We start from the raw sequence: 9,370 nt of genomic DNA, 5'->3' as shown, positions 1-9,370 counted from the left end.
CATAACTTGTGGCAAAAGTGCAACTTTTGAAGAATGAACTGAAAACTCATATTTTGTTTCAAAACAGTGTTTGGATGTGATAACAAGCTGTTTTATCATGTTTATGATGTTACACATGCATTTCCAAACAAGTAGTAAGTCTTGCATTAAGGCGTTCAAAACAGCGTTTGCTGGCGCTGTAAGCGCTCTAAACAGTGTTTCTGAGCATAACTTGGGGCAAAAGTGCAACTTTTGAAGAATGAAATGAAAACTCATATTTTGTTTCAAAACAGTGTTTGGATGTGATAACAAGCTGTTTTATCATGTTTATGATGTTACACATGCATTTCCAAACAAGTAGTAAGTCTTGCATTAAGGCGTTCAAAACAGCGTTTGCTGGCGCTGTAAGCGCTCTAAACAGTGTTTCTGAGCATAACTTGGGGCAAAAGTGCAACTTTTGAAGAATGAACTGAAAACTCATATTTTGTTTCAAAACAGTGTTTGGATGTGATAACAAGCTGTTTTATCATGTTTGTAATGTTACACATGCATTTCCAAACAAGTAGTAAGTCTTGCATTAAGGCGTTCAAAACAGCGTTTGCTGGCGCTGTAAGCGCTCTAAACAGTGTTTCTGAGCATAACTTGTGGCAAAAGTGCAACTTTTGAAGAATGAACTGAAAACTCATATTTTGTTTCAAAACAGTGTTTGGATGTGATAACAAGCTGTTTTATCATGTTTATGATGTTACACATGCATTTCCAAACAAGTAGTAAGTCTTGCATTAAGGCGTTCAAAACAGCGTTTGCTGGCGCTGTAAGCGCTCTAAACAGTGTTTCTGAGCATAACTTGTGGCAAAAGTGCAACTTTTGAAGAATGAAATGAAAACTCATATTTTGTTTCAAAACAGTGTTTGGATGTGATAAGCTGTTTTATCATGTTTATGATGTTACACATGCATTTCCAAACAAGTAGTAAGTCTTGCATTAAGGCGTTCAAAACAGCGTTTGCTGGCGCTGTAAGCGCTCTAAACAGTGTTTCTGAGCATAACTTGGGGCAAAAGTGCAACTTTTGAAGAATGAACTGAAAACTCATATTTTGTTTCAAAACAGTGTTTGGATGTGATAACAAGCTGTTTTATCATGTTTGTAATGTTACACATGCATTTCCAAACAAGTAGTAAGTCTTGCATTAAGGCGTTCAAAACAGCGTTTGCTGGCGCTGTAAGCGCTCTAAACAGTGTTTCTGAGCATAACTTGTGGCAAAAGTGCAACTTTTGAAGAATGAACTGAAAACTCATATTTTGTTTCAAAACAGTGTTTGGATGTGATAACAAGCTGTTTTATCATGTTTATGATGTTACACATGCATTTCCAAACAAGTAGTAAGTCTTGCATTAAGACGTTCAAAACAGCGTTTGCTGGCACTGTAAGCGCTCTAAACAGTGTTTCTGAGCATAACTTGTGGCAAAAGTGCAACTTTTGAAGAATGAACTGAAAACTCATATTTTGTTTCAAAACAGTGTTTGGATGTGATAACAAGCTGTTTTATCATGTTTGTGATGTTACACATGCATTTCCAAACAAGTAGTAAGTCTTGCATTAACACTAGGAACCCGACGGCCGCGAAAATTTTCCCAAGGCTTAGTAAGGTCCATGTAGCCCACTCCCCTGCTGTGAAGAGATTAACGCCCATTGTCTTGGTAATGCGGTGGAAGCGTCTCACCCCCAGCTCATACGCCTGCCAAAGCACAAGCGGCTCACCTCCAAGCTCATACAAGGCACCAAACGTGATACTTCACGAAAAACTTGGTTACAAACAAGCAGACTGTATATGTTACCGATCCTACAACAAACAGCGGAAATTTTGTAGACTCGTGTTTCAAAAAATACAATTCAAGCGCACGTAGAGAGTTTCTCAAATGAGTCGCGTCAAACAATAAAAATAAATAAAATTGTCTGAACCTCTTTGTATATTGTTTGAAGCTCTTTGTATATTTACTACACTATATAATATGTTACACTTTCTGTTTCCGCGTTTGAATTCGCGTTTGAAAAGCTAAGAAATTATATGGCGCAATTATATATATGGCTGATAAATGTTGTGATCTAAACAGCAGACTGGAAAAGGAGAGGAAAAGACAGGAAGAACAAATTCATGTGCTGTAAAACAACTTTATTTTGATCAAACATGGATGTCTATTCCGGGTTTCTTGAAGTGGAATGTCAAGAAAGTTGAGGGTGTCTTGAAGTTGAGGGTGTACTCGCCAGATGCACTTGCCGCATGCAACACACGCGTTGATGCTGTGGAGAACAATTCAAGGTACACCATACATTTTGAATAAAATCTTTCAGAAGACAAAAATACGTAACATATGTGGTGTTACGTATGTAGGCCTACTTATCAACGTACCTTCATGTAGTTGTAGCCAACAGTTGCTACACAGCCAGGGTGTACTCGCTGCATGCAACGGGCCACCGGCGTGTTCCTGCGCGCACTGTGTATGCACGCACAGAAGTACATGTTATATTTAGAACGAATTCATTCATGTATAAATTGATTCTGTGAAAATATCACAGGCATGGGTCATAACAGAACGGGAATCCAATTCCAGCAACCATGAGAAAAATAACCAGCAACCACGACGAGAAATAAACAGAGGACTAACACGGAAACAGACATGAAATGGCAGGAGATGCGGGGCAGACCGTGACACCGGGTTTCATGATGTGCGACTGTGGAACAGAAAGAGAAGAGATTTTTGGTTATGTTCAAATAATAGTGTGTGTGTATATATATGTGTGTGTGATTGGTTGTCTGTAACGTAGCTGTGTTAACAATTGTAAAGCGCCTTGGGTATTTAGATAAGGCGCTATATAAATTGAAACATTAATTCATTCATATATATATAAATATACTTATCGACGTACCTTCATGTAGTTTTAGGTACACAGTTGCCACACAGCCAGGGACACTCTGCCCTACACTTGCGACAGGTGTACTTGCCGCATGCAGCGCACGGGGTTATGCTGTGGTTCCGGTTGCAGTTTGTCTGCACCTGACACGTAGTCTTCTTTCCAGGAGCAGGCGAAGGACGTGGCGTTCTCTTCAACTCCTTTTCCTGTAGGAAACGAAGACGGAGTTCCTCAGCAAGAGCACACATAAAAACTCTCCTACTCTCTGTGGACCCCGTACATGCCGTGTACAAAACATGCGCGTTCATCGCTGCCAGGTCAAGTATGTTATAAAACACTGCAACGGGCCACCGGCGTGTTCCTGCGCGCACTGTGTATGCACGCGCCTTCTGGTCCATGATGTCAACGGCGCACTGCAAAGAACAAATACAAAGAAGTACATGTTATATTTTGAATAAATTCATTCATGTATGATAAATTGATTTATCAATGCCAACACATGCATACCTTCGTCCGGTTGTAGTCCGTCACAGTGTTTGGCTTCTTTTTGCGGTCGTCTGCAATCTCCACGTGCGTGTGCATAGTGCTCAGAACGCAAACTGTTTTGTTGGGCTTGGAGGCATACACCGTCAGAAGTGCATCATCGGATCTGTACACCTCCGTTGACAACTTCTCACGTCCCTTGGCGTTTTTGGCTTCCAAAGGAACTTCTCGGCGAATCTTGCTCGTAGAAATAGGATTGCTACGAATGCCATAAACTCGCTGACCGACAAACTCCAGCTGCTGTCTGTTCTGCGGGCTTCATGGACAGTGCAGTCTGTGATGATTCGCAGCATCTCCATGTCGAGCAAACACAGAAAACTCTGCAGTCTGCTTGTGATCCTACGCTGTATTAGTAAAAGTAAACAAATGACGCTAGGTAAATTACACGTACTAAATATCATTCAAACACAAGCAGAAACACTGGAAAGAAATATGAAGTTACTATACCTTTGCATGCTCTGTAGGCCCGGATGGCTCAACAAATGTTGAATTAGGCGAACAGCTGCTGACACGAGAGCGTGCGATGCCAACCTTCTCCCAAACAGTTCCATCTTTTGCCCGTACGGTTGGTGCAGGTGTGGTGTCAGCCTGTGTCCGTCTCTTCCTTGGAGGGCTCTGTTGTACCTCATCCGATGTACTGCTTCTTTCTTCATCGGATGAATCGCTGGTCAAAAAACAGGAGGGTCCTTCTCCCGCATCGGACTCACAGCAGTCCTCGTTGGTCAGCAAAGCCGCAACTTCTTGACCGGTGAACGTCCTCTGTCTTGCCATGGTGTTTTGCGTCGTCTCCACACAGGATAGTAGTGAAAATGTAAGTCGCCTGCCTTTGGGTTTCAGCTTTTATCATGACTCTGAAGAACACACCCACAACAGCGCATACTAATTATACTTTATTATAATAGGTGGCGCTTCACACATAACGCCGAAACCGAAACCGGGCTAATCCCCTGCATACACGGGAACAATAAAAGTTGATTGGACCCGTGATAATGGTTCACGGCAATCCGTGAATATCAGTCAAACACAAGCATAAACACTGCAAAAAATATTATATTACTATGCTGTATGAGTAAAAATAAATAAATGACGCTAAGTTATTTACACAAACGAAATATCTTATTTACACAAACGAAATATCAGTCAAACACAAGCATAAACACTGCAAAAAATATTATATTACTATGCTGTATGAGTAAAAATAAATAAATGACGCTAAGTTATTTACACAAACGAAATATCTTATTTACACAAACGAAATATCAGTCAAACACAAGCATAAACACTGCAAAAAATATTATATTACTATGCTGTATGAGTAAAAATAAATAAATGACGCTAAGTTATTTACACAAACGAAATATCTTATTTACACGAACGAAATATCAGTCAAACACAAGAAAACACAAAAAATATTATATTACTATGCTGTATGAGTAAAAATAAATAAATGACGCTAAGTTATTTACACAAACGAAATATCTTATTTACACGAACGAAATATCAGTCAAACACAAGCATAAACACTGCAAAAAATATTATATTACTATGCTGTATGAGTAAAAATAAATAAATGACGCTAAGTTATTTACATGAACGAAATATCTTATTTACACAAACGAAATATCAGTCAAACACAAGCATAAACACTGCAAAAAAATATTATGTTACTATGCTGTATGAGTAAAAATAAGTAAATGTAAAAATAAATATTACTTTACTATACCTTTATTACTTTGTTGCTGCTATTGAAGTGCATACACAAGAAAATCTGGGACGCTTGCTTCATACATAACGCCAATACCACGCTAATGATAATGTGTTTCACGGGAACAATATGAACCCGTGATAATGGTTGGTTCAGCCATGTAAATGTGTGGCGCTATTGAAGTGCATACACAAGAAAATCTGGGACGTTTGCTTCATACATAACGCCAATACCACGCTAATGATAATGTGTTTCACGGGAACAATATGGACCCGTGATAATGGTTGGTTCAGCCATGTAAATGTGTGGCGCTATTGAAGTGCATGCACAAGAAAATCTGAGACGCTTGCTTCATACATAACGCCAATACCACGCTAATGATAATGGTTCACCGCTCTAAATAATACTTATGTCAATATGTAGCGCTTCACACATAACGCCAAAACAGGGCTAAACTTTATTTATTTATTTTAGACTACAAACTAGACCTGGTGCACACAGACTGCACACAGACTAGACCTGGTGCACCACAGAGCTCCTGCCACAGAGCTCCTGCCTGTCTTTCTGCTCCTGTCTTGCTCTGAAATTAACATATGTATGGTCCTGCTAATTGGGCAGGAGAAGGAGGGGTGATGTCCTCAGAACCTTGAAATCTCAGGAGTTCCAGTGTTAAGGCGTTCAAAACAGCGTTTGCTGGCGCTGTAAGCGCTCTAAACAGTGTTTCTGAGCATAACTTGTGGCAAAAGTGCAACTTTTGAAGAATGAACTGAAAACTCATATTTTGTTTCAAAACAGTGTTTGGATGTGATAACAAGCTGTTTTATCATGTTTATGATGTTACACATGCATTTCCAAACAAGTAGTAAGTCTTGCATTAAGACGTTCAAAACAGCGTTTGCTGGCGCTGTAAGCGCTCTAAACAGTGTTTCTGAGCATAACTTGTGGCAAAAGTGCAACTTTTGAAGAATGAACTGAAAACTCATATTTTGTTTCAAAACAGTGTTTGGATGTGATAACAAGCTGTTTTATCATGTTTGTGATGTTACACATGCATTTCCAAACAAGTAGTAAGTCTTGCATTAAGGCGTTCAAAACAGCGTTTGCTGGTGCTGTAAGCGCTCTAAACAGTGTTTCTGAGCATAACTTGGGGCAAAAGTGCAACTTTTGAAGAATGAACTGAAAACTCATATTTTGTTTCAAAACAGTGTTTGGATGTGATAACAAGCTGTTTTATCATGTTTGTAATGTTACACATGCATTTCCAAACAAGTAGTAAGTCTTGCATTAAGGCGTTCAAAACAGCGTTTGCTGGCGCTGTAAGCGCTCTAAACAGTGTTTCTGAGCATAACCTTTTACCTCTGAGAGATGGACATTATTACATATTTTTCGGTCTAAATTGACATTATTGCATCTTTTACATTCTGTCTACATTCTGTCTATATTGTTGTTGTTGTCATGGTGACCGGTGTCGGCCAGAGGAGGATGGGTTCCCCCCCTGAGTCTTGGTTCCTCTCAAGGTTTCTTCCTCATGCAAAAAACTAGGGAGTTTTTCCTTGCCACTGTCGCCTTTGGCTTGCTCACTGGGGGCTAGGACTCGGCACTTGTAAAGCTGCTTTGTGACAACAACTGTTGTAAAAAGCGCTATATAAATAAAATTTGATTGATTGATTTGATTGATAACTTGTGGCAAAAGTGCAACTTTTGAAGAATGAACTGAAAACTCATATTTTGTTTCAAAACAGTGTTTGGATGTGATAACAAGCTGTTTTATCATGTTTATGATGTTACACATGCATTTCCAAACAAGTAGTAAGTCTTGCATTAAGACGTTCAAAACAGCGTTTGCTGGCACTGTAAGCGCTCTAAACAGTGTTTCTGAGCATAACTTGTGGCAAAAGTGCAACTTTTGAAGAATGAACTGAAAACTCATATTTTGTTTCAAAACAGTGTTTGGATGTGATAACAAGCTGTTTTATCATGTTTGTGATGTTACACATGCATTTCCAAACAAGTAGTAAGTCTTGCATTAAGGCGTTCAAAACAGCGTTTTGCTGGTGCTGTAAGCGCTCTAAACAGTGTTTCTGAGCATAACTTGGGGCAAAAGTGCAACTTTTGAAGAATGAACTGAAAACTCATATTTTGTTTCAAAACAGTGTTTGGATGTGATAACAAGCTGTTTTATCATGTTTGTGATGTTACACATGCATTTCCAAACAAGTAGTAAGTCTTGCATTAAGGCGTTCAAAACAGCGTTTGCTGGCGCTGTAAGCGCTCTAAACAGTGTTTCTGAGCATAACTTGGGGCAAAAGTGCAACTTTTGAAGAATGAACTGAAAACTCATATTTTGTTTCAAAACAGTGTTTGGATGTGATAAGCTGTTTTATCATGTTTGTGATGTTACACATGCATTTCCAAACAAGTAGTAAGTCTTGCATTAAGGCGTTCAAAACAGCGTTTGCTGGCGCTGTAAGCGCTCTAAACAGTGTTTCTGAGCATAACTTGGGGCAAAAGTGCAACTTTTGAAGAATGAACTGAAAACTCATATTTTGTTTCAAAACAGTGTTTGGATGTGATAACAAGCTGTTTTATCATGTTTGTAATGTTACACATGCATTTCCAAACAAGTAGTAAGTCTTGCATTAAGGCGTTCAAAACAGCGTTTGCTGGCGCTGTAAGCGCTCTAAACAGTGTTTCTGAGCATAACTTGTGGCAAAAGTGCAACTTTTGAAGAATGAACTGAAAACTCATATTTTGTTCTAAAACAGTGTTTGGATGTGATAACAAGCTGTTTTATCATGTTTGTAATGTTACACATGCATTTCCAAACAAGTAGTAAGTCTTGCATTAAGGCGTTCAAAACAGCGTTTGCTGGCGCTGTAAGCGCTCTAAACAGTGTTTCTGAGCATAACTTGGGGCAAAAGTGCAACTTTTGAAGAATGAACTGAAAACTCATATTTTGTTTCAAAACAGTGTTTGGATGTGATAACAAGCTGTTTTATCATGTTTGTAATGTTACACATGCATTTCCAAACAAGTAGTAAGTCTTGCATTAAGGCGTTCAAAACAGCGTTTGCTGGCGCTGTAAGCGCTCTAAACAGTGTTTCTGAGCATAACTTGTGGCAAAAGTGCAACTTTTGAAGAATGAACTGAAAACTCATATTTTGTTTCAAAACAGTGTTTGGATGTGATAACAAGCTGTTTTATCATGTTTATGATGTTACACATGCATTTCCAAACAAGTAGTAAGTCTTGCATTAAGACGTTCAAAACAGCGTTTGCTGGCACTGTAAGCGCTCTAAACAGTGTTTCTGAGCATAACTTGTGGCAAAAGTGCAACTTTTGAAGAATGAACTGAAAACTCATATTTTGTTTCAAAACAGTGTTTGGATGTGATAACAAGCTGTTTTATCATGTTTGTGATGTTACACATGCATTTCCAAACAAGTAGTAAGTCTTGCATTAACACTAGGAACCCGACGGCCGCGAAAATTTTCGCAAGGCTTAGTAAGGTCCATGTAGCCCACTCCCCTGCTGTGAAGAGATTAACGCCCATTGTCTTGGTAATGCGGTGGAAGCGTCTCACCCCCAGCTCATACGCCTGCCAAAGCACAAGCGGCTCACCTCCAAGCTCATACAAGGCACCAAACGTGATACTTCACGAAAAACTTGGTTACAAACAAGCAGACTGTATATGTTACCGATCCTACAACAAACAGCGGAAATTTTGTAGACTCGTGTTTCAAAAAATACAATTCAAGCGCACGTAGAGAGTTTCTCAAATGAGTCGCGTCAAACAATAAAAATAAATAAAATTGTCTGAACCTCTTTGTATATTGTTTGAAGCTCTTTGTATATTTACTACACTATATAATATGTTACACTTTCTGTTTCCGCGTTTGAATTCGCGTTTGAAAAGCTAAGAAATTATATGGCGCAATTATATATATGGCTGATAAATGTTGTGATCTAAACAGCAGACTGGAAAAGGAGAGGAAAAGACAGGAAGAACAAATTCATGTGCTGTAAAACAACTTTATTTTGATCAAACATGGATGTCTATTCCGGGTTTCTTGAAGTGGAATGTCAAGAAAGTTGAGGGTGTCTTGAAGTTGAGGGTGTACTCGCCAGATGCACTTGCCGCATGCAACACACGCGTTGATGCTGTGGAGAACAATTCAAGGTACACCATACATTTTGAATAAAATCTTTCAGAAGACAAAAATACGTAAC

The 9,370-nt window shown here is 39.1% G+C and overlaps 1 long non-coding RNA gene across 1 annotated transcript; it reads right to left on the bottom strand.

Moving 5' to 3' along the window:
* Positions 1-2,450: 2,450 nt before the first annotated feature.
* LOC143497124 (uncharacterized) lies at positions 2,451-3,538 on the bottom strand. The gene is made up of 3 exons (XR_013125687.1): positions 3,400-3,538; positions 2,908-3,305; positions 2,451-2,712 (listed from the first exon to the last, which is right to left on the bottom strand). It is a non-coding gene; the product is annotated as an uncharacterized LOC143497124 (long non-coding RNA).
* Positions 3,539-9,370: the final 5,832 nt, after the last annotated feature.

This window comes from Brachyhypopomus gauderio, unplaced genomic scaffold, assembly GCF_052324685.1.
Source record: "Brachyhypopomus gauderio isolate BG-103 unplaced genomic scaffold, BGAUD_0.2 sc99, whole genome shotgun sequence".
In the NCBI taxonomy this organism is placed as follows: domain Eukaryota; kingdom Metazoa; phylum Chordata; class Actinopteri; order Gymnotiformes; family Hypopomidae; genus Brachyhypopomus; species Brachyhypopomus gauderio.
Note: the sequence above shows the minus strand (reverse complement) of the source record. Positions and strands in the feature narration are given on the sequence as shown.